Source organism: Prinia subflava, chromosome 33 (assembly GCF_021018805.1).
Source record: "Prinia subflava isolate CZ2003 ecotype Zambia chromosome 33, Cam_Psub_1.2, whole genome shotgun sequence".
In the NCBI taxonomy this organism is placed as follows: domain Eukaryota; kingdom Metazoa; phylum Chordata; class Aves; order Passeriformes; family Cisticolidae; genus Prinia; species Prinia subflava.
Window position 1 is genome coordinate 238,139 of NC_086279.1, and position 11,885 is coordinate 250,023.

Here is an 11,885-nt window from a genome sequence, read left to right on the forward strand (position 1 = left end):
CTGCTGCGGCCCAGGGCCCAAAGGCTGGAGCTGCAGCCTCGCTCCTGTGCCAAGAACAGGAGGCTCCTGCAGGCCCGTGTGCCCTGCATGGCCCCAGCAGCAGGGAGGGCTGTGAGGCACAGCGGGTGCTGGCAGGAGGGGCTGCTGTGGCCAGCTGGGGCCTGTGAGAAATGCCCAAAGCCTTGTGCTGTGTGCAGCTGGGCAAGGGCAGCAGCAGGGCTGAAGGGTTCGTGTGCCACAGCCAGGCCGAGCTGGGGAGACCTGAGGACCTCATGGGAGAGGCGGCCCTGGGGAATGGGACAGGGAGCGGGAATGGGGACAGGGAGCAAGAATGGGACTGTAAATATGGGACAGCAACAGGGGATATTACTAGGAATAGCAACAGGGACCAAGAAGTGGATCAGGAATACCAGAGTGAGACCGGGAATCTGACCGGGAATGGAGAGAGGGGACCCAGACTGGGACAGGGAATCGAGAGACGGCCTGAGAATGGGGACTGGACCAGGAATGGGACTGGGGACTGGGACAAGGAACGTGGATGGGGCAGGGGCTGGGAATGGGAATGGGGAGCCCTGAGGGCCCCATGGGAGAGGCGGCCCTGGGGAATGGGGACAGGACCGGGAATGGGGACAGGGAATGGGGACAAGGACTGGGAAAGGGGACAGAGAATGGGCACAGGACTGGGAATGAAACCTGAAATCAAACCAGGAAGGTGAATGGGACCAGGAATAGGACTGGGATCGGGACTAAGGAACAGGCACCGAGAATGGGACCGGGAATGGCGATAGGGACAGGGAACAGGAAACACAAACTGTGACTGGAATCAGGAAATGGGATAGGGACTGGGGACAGGGACCAGGATTAGGACCAGGAATGGGACCATGAATGGGGACATGGACCAGGAATGGCACCGGAATTTGGGGAGGGACATGGAATGTGACCTGGGATGGGAATGTGGAAACAGGAACTGGAGAGAGCATATGGTGGCAGGGATTAGGAAGATGAGACCAGTATCAGAAGTGAGAATACAGGACCAGGACTGGAAATGGGAATATGGGAAAAGGACAGGGAATATGGGACTGGGAATAGGGGAACGGCCACCAAAGAGACAGTATGGGACAGGGACAGGGAATGAGACTGGGAATGGGATCCAGACTGGGATGGGAGCAGGAGGGGAACAGGAGTGGGGTGACATGGAAACGGGCAGGGGGCAAGGGGAGTGAGAGTGGGGAGAGGGGGATCCTGGACAGAGGACACCAGGAATAGGGACAGGGGGACATGAGGACAGTTCCGGGGCAGGGGATCCTTGATCAACTGACCCAGCACCTCCACCAGGTTCTCCCAGCACAGCCAGAGCCGTTTGGCCTGAGGTGCCCAAAGCCCTGAGCAACTCCCAAATCCCTGCCAGGAACCTTCAACTCCCTTGCACCCAGCATCCCCCACATCCCCTGGAAGATCCCTCCATGTCCCCATCCATGTCTTAGTTCAAAATCTTTCTTTTTACCCCAGCTTTGGGTTTTTTGAAAGGACAAAAGAGAAATGAATAGAAAATTCCAGGCCATGGGAAGCCAGGAGGATGAGGAGCCCCCAGCCAGGTGTCTTCCCAACATGGATCACCGGCACCACAGATCACTGGGCTCTGCCCACCAGGGGTCACTGGGGATCATCCAGCGTGGATCTTCCCATGGGGATGGAGCTGCAGCAGTGCACGAAGCTGTTCCCGCACTCAGGGCATTCGCAGGGCTTCCCTTACCAATGTCTCTGTTGGTGTTGTGTCAAGTCTGAGCTCTGTGAGAAGCTCTTCCCACACTTAATACATGCATGGGGCCTGTGACATCACAAGGAGCGGAGCTGGGATGTGCTCTGGTGCCTGTGACATCACAAGGAGCAGGGCTGGCTGTGTTGCTCTCTAGTGCGTGGGACATGGGTTAGGGTTAAGGTTAGGGTTAGGGTTAGGGGCTGGCTGTGATTTGTTTGGTGCCTGTGAAATCCCAAGGGCAGTGTCACAGTGGGGGCAGCTCTCCATGTCCCCAGCAGGTCACGCTGTCCAGTGCAGCCTGTGCCAGCGGCCACTGCACAAACGGGGGAGGCTGGGCTGGATGGGGGTTGGGGCAGAAACGCCGTCCCTGGGACTGGGCTCTTCCCCTGCCTCAGGGGCTCAGGCCCTGGTGGGATTGCCTTGGGCACGGCACGGGGCTGCTGCTGGGCCAGGGGGACAGCCTTGCCCCGTGCCAGCTGCCTGGGCCCTCTGATGCCTGTCCCACATCCCTGCGCCTCCTGTGCCTGCTGCTCCCTGCCACCTTTGCTCCCTCCATCAAAGCCCCACTCAACCTCTTCACAGTGACCTCTGGAAAGAAAGAAAGAATGAAGGAAAGGAAGTGTAGACCGTGTACTCTGGCTGGATGGCAGGCACCCACCAAAGCTGCTCTCTTACTCCCCTCCAGAGATGGACAGGAGAGAGAAAACAGAATGAAGGATTCATGGCTTGAAATAAGGACTGGGACAGATCACTCAGCACATACCATCATGGGCAAACCAGGTTTGAAATTAGAGACAGTAATTGTATCTATTGCTATCAAAATCAGAGCAGGATAATGAGAAGTAAAATAAAACTTTACAAACACCATCTGCCCATCCCTCCCTCCTTCCCAGCTCTACCTGCTCCTCCAATGGGTGCAAGGAGTCAGGGAGTGTGGGTTCTGTCAGTTCATCTCATGTTTTCTCCTGCTGCTGAGGGAGAGGAGTTGTTCCCCTGCTATGCCACGGCTCCCTCCCGGCGTCACTTCTCCATGAACTTCTCCAACATGAGTTCATCTCATGGACAGCAGTTCTTCACAAACTGCTGCAATGTGAGTCACTCTTGCATGGGCTCACAAGTCCTACCAGAACCCTGCTCCAGTGTGGGCTCCTCTCTCCACAGGTTTGCAGGTCCCTGCCAGGTCTCTGCTCCAGCACAGGTTTCTCATGGGGTCACAGCCTCTGCTCAGGCATCCCCCTGCTCTGGCCCAGGCTCCTGCAGGCACTGCAGGTGCATCTCTGCACTTTGTGCCCTCCATGGGCTGCAGGGGCCCAGCTGCCTCAGCACGGACTGCACCACACAATCTCAGGAAAATCAGCTCCAGCACCTGGAGCATCTCCTGCCCCTCCTCCTGCCCTGCCCTGGGTGTGTGGAGAGTTGTTCCTCTCACATGTTCTCACCCTGCCCTTCCCTGGTCACAGTTGCAATTACAGCAGAAGTGATTTTCTTGAATCTGTTATCCTAAAGGTGTTACCACCATTTTTAACTGGCCCAGCCTTGGCCTGCGGCCAGTCTGTCCTGGAGCCGGCTGGCGTTGCCTCTGCAGGACATGGAGGAGCAGCTGCTTCCAGGAGCCTCTCACAGAAGGTGCTTCTAGAGCCACCCCCCCTTAGCAAAGCCTGGCCATGCCAACCTAGTGTGTCGTAGGTTTTTTATTATCAATATTATTTGTTTATATTGCTTTTACCTCTTCTTTTGCTCTTATTATTACAGTTACTATTACCATTATTTTTAGTCATTTTGACTTTATATTAATAGTGGTTATAGTAGAATTCGAAACAAAAATTCTTAATTGGAACAAGAAGTTATAATATGTCCTGTTTGGTGTCATTGTTCTGTGTGAAGCATCTGCTGCCAGGGCTCCCTATTTCTCTGGTTTTGGAAATCCAATGGCATTGCTTACATGTCAGAAAGAGAGGGCTCATTCTGATCAAATGGATTACCTGAGCTCTTTTAGTCCCAATGTTTGAAGCTTCTTTTCTAACATTAACTTCCGCAGCTTCCGTTCATATTTGTGACTTTTATATCAAAATGTTCTGGGATGTGATTTTGCAAGATTCTGTAATCCGCTGTCTGTTTTGCTCTTGGATTTCTTAATGGTGTATCAGGACTGAAGGCAGCATTTTAGGTGGGAATCCTTCAGTGTGAGGTAGGATTGTCTTGGCAGCAGCTGGATTTGCAGATCTAAGCAGAGCTAACAAAGATTCCATGAACTGAATATTCTGTCTGGTTGCGGAAGCCGCAGTGCCCGGCTCGAGGGAGGTGCGGTGGGAGGTGCGGGTTGTGCAGGACTCCGGTGGGCAATGGCCGGAGCCCCTGGCAAGGGGCCGGCAATGGACACTGGCCCTTTGCAGAGCAGGGGCTCAGGACCCTGCGGCGCCGGGCGGTCGGTGCCCGGTGAGCCCGGGACTGTGCGGGAGCCGGGAAGAGTGAGAGAGCCCGGGCCAAAGATCAGCACCGGGGCAGGCACAGCCTGGGAGGGGGCACAGCCTGGGGGGCCCGCAGAGCCTCCCTGCTGCAAAGCCACACCTGCGACAGCGGGGCAGTATTGACGATTGATAGAGAGATGGGAGGGAAGATAGATTCGGTGATTAGAATTCATTTTTCCTAAGATTTCCAAATGCTTATGTAATATTCTAGGCGGGCTAGTAATTCTCTTACTACAATGATTAGGTTAAACATCATACAGACAAACTCATACATTTTACAACCTATCTTGTTTGGAGAAGATTGATTGAATCTTCTTTTCCTGTCAACAGACTGAATCCAATCTCCTGTAATCTTCAAAGCTGTTTGTTCTTGCCAAGGCATCTTGGTTTTTTAACTAGCTATGATAATTCAATCTATAGTACTCTGTGTCCTATATACCCCAATAGGCCAGCTGCCAGGATCTTTGGGGCAGGGAGGAGGCACGGGCAGCATTGCAAGTGCCTCCTTTGGGACAGGATTTTGTCCCAATGCGGGGTATTGCTGCGGGCTGGGCAGGCTGGGGCTGCTGCTGAGCACCACTCCCTTTCCCTGGGAGCCCCCAGGCAGAGTTCTCTGCTCAGGGCCAAGGGCCAGGTGCCTCCTCAGCTGCTCCGAGATGGCAGAGTTTTGGGGGGTCCTGACATGTGGAAAGACTCTAAAACTCAGACAAGGTGAGTTTTAAAGTAGGTATGTGTTGGGAAGGATGAAGTAGAAAGACCTTGCAAATATGGTGGTTTAGATTCTGGGAGTCTGAGTTCAACAAGCGAGATAGAAATGAAAGCATGCTTTGAGATTTAGGGTGTGGGGTGCAGGGCCATCAGCTTGTGAACAATGACCTGCTAAGCTGAGGGCCAGCCCCCTTGATTAAACAATATACTTCTGCTAAGCTGAGGGCCAGATCGTTTGATTTAACAATCCCCTTCTGCTTGCCTTGGGTGGTGGGACATTTCTATTGGCTGTATATGTTGTCATCTTGTATTAGATTGGTTGGTCCAACTCATACTCTTCAACTTAGAAAGATATTTAATGTACGGGATTCGTGGCTCTCCCTCTCTCGGCTCGGTTCGCTGTTCCTGCTCTCCTGGCCTGCTTTAGCTTTGCCTAACAGCTGCAAGCAAGGCCTTCACAATAAACCACGTGTTACCCCTGCACATTGCTTATAGAGATACTTTGTCGCCGATTCTACCTCACGGAGATACTCCTTCAGGTATGTGCTTTATTTGGCTGGGCGTATGCGGGATACCTCTGCAAAGGCAGACGCACCCCTCGCTCAGTCACGTTTTCTTTTATCCTCTACAATGTTACATAGGCATCAAGATTCGCAATACCCCCATGCATATTCATTCCCTGCCTCCCCTCTTCTTCACTTTGTATGCTAATCATTTTATCAGCCCTTTGTGATGCGCAGTTGTCTCTGGTGGTCGTCTCAGGGGTCTGTGGGATGAAGTAAATAGTCTTCCTCTTGATATGAACTTCTGACCCCGTTGCCTTGCTCATGCTTACTGTGCCCTTGGTCATAGTCCAAGGTATAAGGCCAGTCTTATCTGGTCCTGGGGCCCAAGGAGCCTCATTGTCTCAGTATCTCTAGTAATCTTGTATTCTTGTCTCCTTTTTTGGTAAGCATCCTCTCCGTATCAGATATCCTTGCATTTTTCCTTGTTCTCGCATGTAGTCCTGTCGCTTCCCTTCTCAAGCAACTAAGAGAGTACAAAGGACAGCAAATATTAAGCAATACACCTCATCTGAATGCCTACTCTTAATCAATACCTTCTGATAATTTCTGATTAATATCCTCTAGTTTCCGATCCCATGTTTCAATCATCCTTTTCCAATAAGGCTGTAAATTCTTTTACTTATTACAAATTCCAATCCTTCATGATATGTGTCTCTCAATGCCTTGCCATGTACTTGGGATAAAGAGCTTAATATTGCTATTCATTGTAACAGTTTCCAATTCCAAATAAGCATTACAAAAGGCAGAACTAAACATACCAACTGATACTAGTAAAACAATGCTGGGGTGACATAGTGTATTTAGGATCCCAGTTGCAGTGGGTGACCATCCAAAGAGTGAGTCCTACCAATTGTGACTTGCATCTTGTTTCACTCTTTGCAGAACCTTGTTTATTTCTTTTGCGTTGTGATGGACAGTAATTAGAGTTTTCTATGCAGTTTTCTGAATACGTTTTAGAATTTTGACAAGGTCTTGATGATCAGTTGTTTTACTAAAGTGAGATTCATCCCAATAGGTGTGGGTGACAACCTGTGATGTATTCCATTGTCGAACTTAATTAGCTGGTGGGACACAACTGGTGCCAAATACAGAAAGTCACACCCTAAAATCTTAACAAAGTTAAAAATACAGAGGTTAGAATGATTCTTGCTAAGCAAAGTTACATTATCCCTATCTATTTCTATAAAAGCACACACAGGTCTCAAACACACACAACCTTGACCAATGTATATACAAGTACAGTCCTCTAAGTAGTATTCAGATGAATTTTAAAGTGACAAACACCATGTTCAGTATCAAGACATATGTCTTGAGCATCGATTGTGTTACTTTCACAAATGAACCCCTGTTGTTCCCAGGTAACACAAGACTCCAGATTAACAGTTTGCCATTTCTTATCCACTCTCCATGCCTATGTTCTCTGTGTTCTTAAGGGTAGAGCACCAATCTCTCATAATTCAGTCCTAATGCTGTAAGGGGGTGAATAACATGAACTGTGGTGTTGTGTACAGTGAGCACAACAGCAGTAGCCATATTAACCATTGCATCATAGGTCAAGTTTACCAAGGTCCACCAAGACTGAAATTTCTTTTCAAAATCAGTAGCATTCTCCCAGACAGCTTTTTGGATTTCCCTTGGAAAGGCTCCTTTGCTTCCTTCTCTTATAATCAAAGCAGCTGTTGATTGCAACCATAATTGTGCCTGCATACAGCTAAAAGCCAAAGACACATTACTGTGAGCCATAGCAAGTGCATCTATGATTAACCTATGGTCTTAGTCCTCAGCTTTTTCCCAACTTGGCAACACTTTTGAAACCTGCCACTGACTGGTCCCCAATGCTTAAAAACATGACTGTAAGGGTTGTTTAAAATTTGTTAGATCACTCGTTGCAGTGGCAAATTTATTCAATAATATATCTGAATCAATTCCATTTAGAACTCCCAGCCCTATCCCTAATATTCCAGTGAGATCTCTTCACATTCTATCCCTGGTGTATGTTTGCTTTTGCAACCATGATGTCCAGCCCTCAAAGGATGTCTTTAGAAAGGAAGAGCAGGCCATTTGAGCTTCAGAGATGTTAGTTTGTATTAGTAATTCAACACACTTGAGAGAACCATTCTGGATTAGACAACAATTGCTGTTGGCCCATGTTCCTTATTATTATGTGGGCCTATTTCATAAATTTTGCGCCCAAACCTAGGTGGTGTGATTTGGGTTTGGGGTGCTGGTATAAGTTGTAATGGGCCTAGCTGTAGCATTTATTTTAAATTTGAAGGGGAGCCCAATAATATTATGGCCCAAAGACAGACCACCTCAAAGGTCTGTACAAACGTAAACTTATACCAACAGTCTAGTTGACTTGAAGAACTACAAACCTCTCGGTGTTTGTCTGTGGCAGTGGTTGAAGCACTGATTTGGGTTGCTTTCTTGTGAGTGGTTCCATTCATCAGCCAACATCCTATTCTAATTTCCTCTGCTATAGTCCCTTGGAGTGACCACAACCTTTCTTTTTGCCGCTCTTGGCCTTTCATATACTTGGTTTTCATGCATGACTACAGTTGATAGGTTGCCGCCGCTGTGCCTGATGGTAAATGAGGGACTCCATAGATATTTCTGGGTTGCGAGCAGATCAGGGCAGGAAGCAGGAACTCCCGAAGTTTATTTACAAAGTCACTTATATACATTTTCTATAATGTCCATCTATTGGAGGATGAAATCCCCACCTTCCAATCCACACTGGTCAAGCTAACCGTCCATCACCTTTTCTCCTCCCAACTAGAAATATGTAAACAATGAGAGACAGTTAGCAAAACACAGCCAGTGTTTACATTACCAGGCGGGAGAGAAGCTGCACATTCTCTTTCAATATGAGCATTTGACACACAGGAAAAAACCTCATGGCAACAGATAGGTTTAATTATTTTATATCAGAATATTCTCCCATGGATCCAGTGTGCCAAGTAAAAGCTTAGAACCAAGGCCACTCAGCATTGTTCTGGCCAGAGGTATTTCCCAGTTCTTGGATTGTTATTATGATTATAAACAAAACAAATTTCTCAACTAAATTCTTGCAGCTTAAATTACAAAACATTCCGAACTGCAGTGTACTTATTTTGTTCAAGTGAGTTGTAGTGTCAGTCCATTATCACCCAGTGTTACTTTCCAAGAGGCTTCAGGAGCGTTCTTTACTCGAGAGTGGTGAAATCAGGTGTTCTGCTCCTGGATCTTTGTTGGAGTCCAGGGTATCTCTCTGACTGCCCCGGAGGGCCTGAGACACCAACAGAGGAGTATGGGACCAAGGCAGGAGGTTTGGAACATGTACAGGAGGGTTGGAAACCTTGAAACAGGGACGAGGAGGAATTCTAAGTCTCAAGAGTGTGAAATGAGTAGTAGTTAGTTTATCACAGGGTGAAAAAGTAGAATTTAAGGTTTCTTAGAATGGAGGCTGGAAAGCCAAGATGGAGGAATCAGGGTGTGGACCTGTTCTTCTTCCTTCTTGTTCTTGCCCTGCATCTTCTGCAGTGCTGGGTCACAAGGGATTGGTTTAGAGTAGAGGTGACATGATTAGCATAGGTGATAGGTATTGGCAATTAATTGTAAATAGAGAACACATTGTGGACAGTGGTTGGGTTAGAGGAATGGTACAAAAGGGCTGAGACCTCCCGACCTGGGGGGAGTTGCCATGAGTTCTCTGTTGCAGCAAGAGCCTTGGCAGAGCACAGAAAGAACTGTGAGATAAGAAAGAATAAACAACCTTGTGTAGAGGAGAAAAAAGTTAAGAAGTTGCTGTTAGACATTACTGTTAACACTTACCTTGTACCCCTGCTGTACCCCTACCCTTTTGTTGTCGTAGTAATTGTCTCTTGCAGTGTTCCTAGTTTCTGTACCCTGTTAGGCCTTTGTGCCTTTGCTGTATCCTTACCTTGGTTGTTGTGTTCCCTGCCATGTTTCCTGTTCCTGGTTCCTATGCCCTGTTGGGCTCCACCTCCACTGCTCCCCAATGTTTCCCATGGCAACCAGCAGCACGGCCCTGTCGGGCTCGGCGTCCACTGCTCCCCAGTGTTTCCTATAGCAACCAGCAGCCTGCCCAGTAGGGCAATGAAGCTGACTCCCATGGGTGTGAGCAACAACCGGAAGTGGGACCACTGGATAAAAACCCCTGGAGCCAGCGAGCCAGCGCCCAAGCAGCAGAGCGGACCATACAGAGGTGCTGGCAGGACATTGAGCTATCTGTTGAGCCAACAGAGTCACCTCGCCATGACAACAATAGAACTTGCTTGGAGTCACCCTCTAGACTGTCAGTGAGCCAAAGGGGAATAGTCTCCTGCAGGACTCTTGCGATGTCGGAGACCCCAGCTCTGCCTTCAGACAAAGCTGCTTGAACCTCCTCTTCTGCATTGTCTCCAGGGAGCAATGGTGGTGAACGCGACCTCTCAAGCCCCCACCCAGGCTGATTAATAAAGGCATTTTAAAAGGAGAAGAAGATCTCCTTGTCCGTCCTTAACACTTGGAAAACCTGAACTGGTGACTCCTGACTCTTCTTCTACCTGTGGCATGAGATGTTTCTGAGGGCAAAAGACACTTTATCACCGAATCTCGGGGATAAGGACCCAAGACTTGGCCATGGAGCTGTCACTAGTGACATCAAACCACAGGATCTGCAGGGTGTCCCTGAGGGTGGACACAGCCGCCACCTCCAGCAGCCCCCGCCATGACAGGTCCTGCATGGTGGCCAGGACTGCAACCACAAAAATCATTCAGACCCCAAAAATTCATCAGGGATCCCAAAAATTTATTAGGGATTCCAGAAAACCCAAAACCAAATCAAGAATCCCCCGGGACAGGTCCCACATGGTGGCCAGGAGTGGGGATCCCATAAAATTCATCAAGGATCCCGAAAACCCGACAGGGATCCCAAAATCCTGTGTTAGGGATAATCCCGTGGTATCCTTCAATGAGCTGGGGACAATCCAGGGGTGTCTCCCCCTCCTAGTATTTCCTGTACCCCTTACACCTTGGGGACATTTGGGGACACCCCTCCTTAGTCTCCTATGTTGGGGACATCCCATGGTGTCCCTTAATAAGATAGGGACAACTGCAGGATGTCCCCCCTCACCCTCCTGAGGTGTTCACCCTCACCCTCCCTGCCTTGGGAACATTTGGGGACACCCCCCTCACCCAGGTATCGCTTCTGCGGAATCCTGGTGAGCCGCACAGCCACACGGCCATGGCCAGGCTGATGCCCGAGGAGCAGCCGGTGACAAGGACAGTGCGGGCCAAGGGGGTGGCCATGGTGTCATCTTCCCCCACCAGGCAAAGACTCTTAACAGGATCAGTGCTCACGTGGCACCTGGATTGGGGTCAGAACACAGGGGTGACAAAGGAGGGTGACACCCTGGGATATCCCCAACGCAGGGGAGATAAAGAGGAACCCCCCACCCTGGCTGCCTTGGGGAGTGGTGGAGATTTGGGGACATTCCTGGGACAGCAGAAGTTGGGGGGTTTGCCGCCCACCTTCATTTGCGGACCCTAAATCTCCCCCCTTCCCCACCCCAGGAGACTTTGGGGGCCCCAAATCTTCCCCTCCCTGAGTGGCCAGAGTGAGCTCCAAGCTCCGGGGTAGGACACTGAGACCACCTGGACCGGGCTCTGAGCTCCAGGATCAAGCACCAAGAACCCCCTGGGACCTACAGGAGACCCCTTGGGCTCAGTCCAAGCATTGACACTGAAGCCCAGACTCAACGGGGACCACTGGCCTGGACTTTATGCTCTGGTAACAAGCACCAAGGACCCCCGGGACACCCCCCACGGCCCTGGGACGATCCCCTGGGCCCCACAGCCCAGTATCACAGGAACTGAGCCCCACACCCACCTCTACTCCAAAAATCATCCCCAGGAGGGAAATTTGGGGTACCCACTGACGTCTCAGGGTAGAGAGAGGAAGGTTGAGGGTCCCCAGAGACCCCTGGCAAGGGTGAATTGGTGGATCACAAGCAGATTTTGAGGTTCCTGAGGATTTTTGGGGGTGTCCCCAAAACATCAGGAGGGTCCCCAAGCCCCAGGTGGGCACTTGAGCCTCAGAGCAATTCCCTGGGGCTCTGGGGAGGACCTAAAACTGTCACGTCCCCTCCCCCCCCCCCCCCCCCCCCGCCTCCAGCAATCCCCCAGCACATCCATGAGGGGGCTCACAGGGCTGCCCCTAAAGCAGGTGCATGAATGGCTGAGATATTTGCATAATCCCGCCCAGGAAACGTCTATAATCCGGCCAAACACAACATCTGTATAACCACCCCCACAAATACACAAAAACTACTTCACAGGGCTTTTCTTACTGCCCAGCAATCACTCCTATATTTGCATAACCACACCCTATGACTTTTCGTG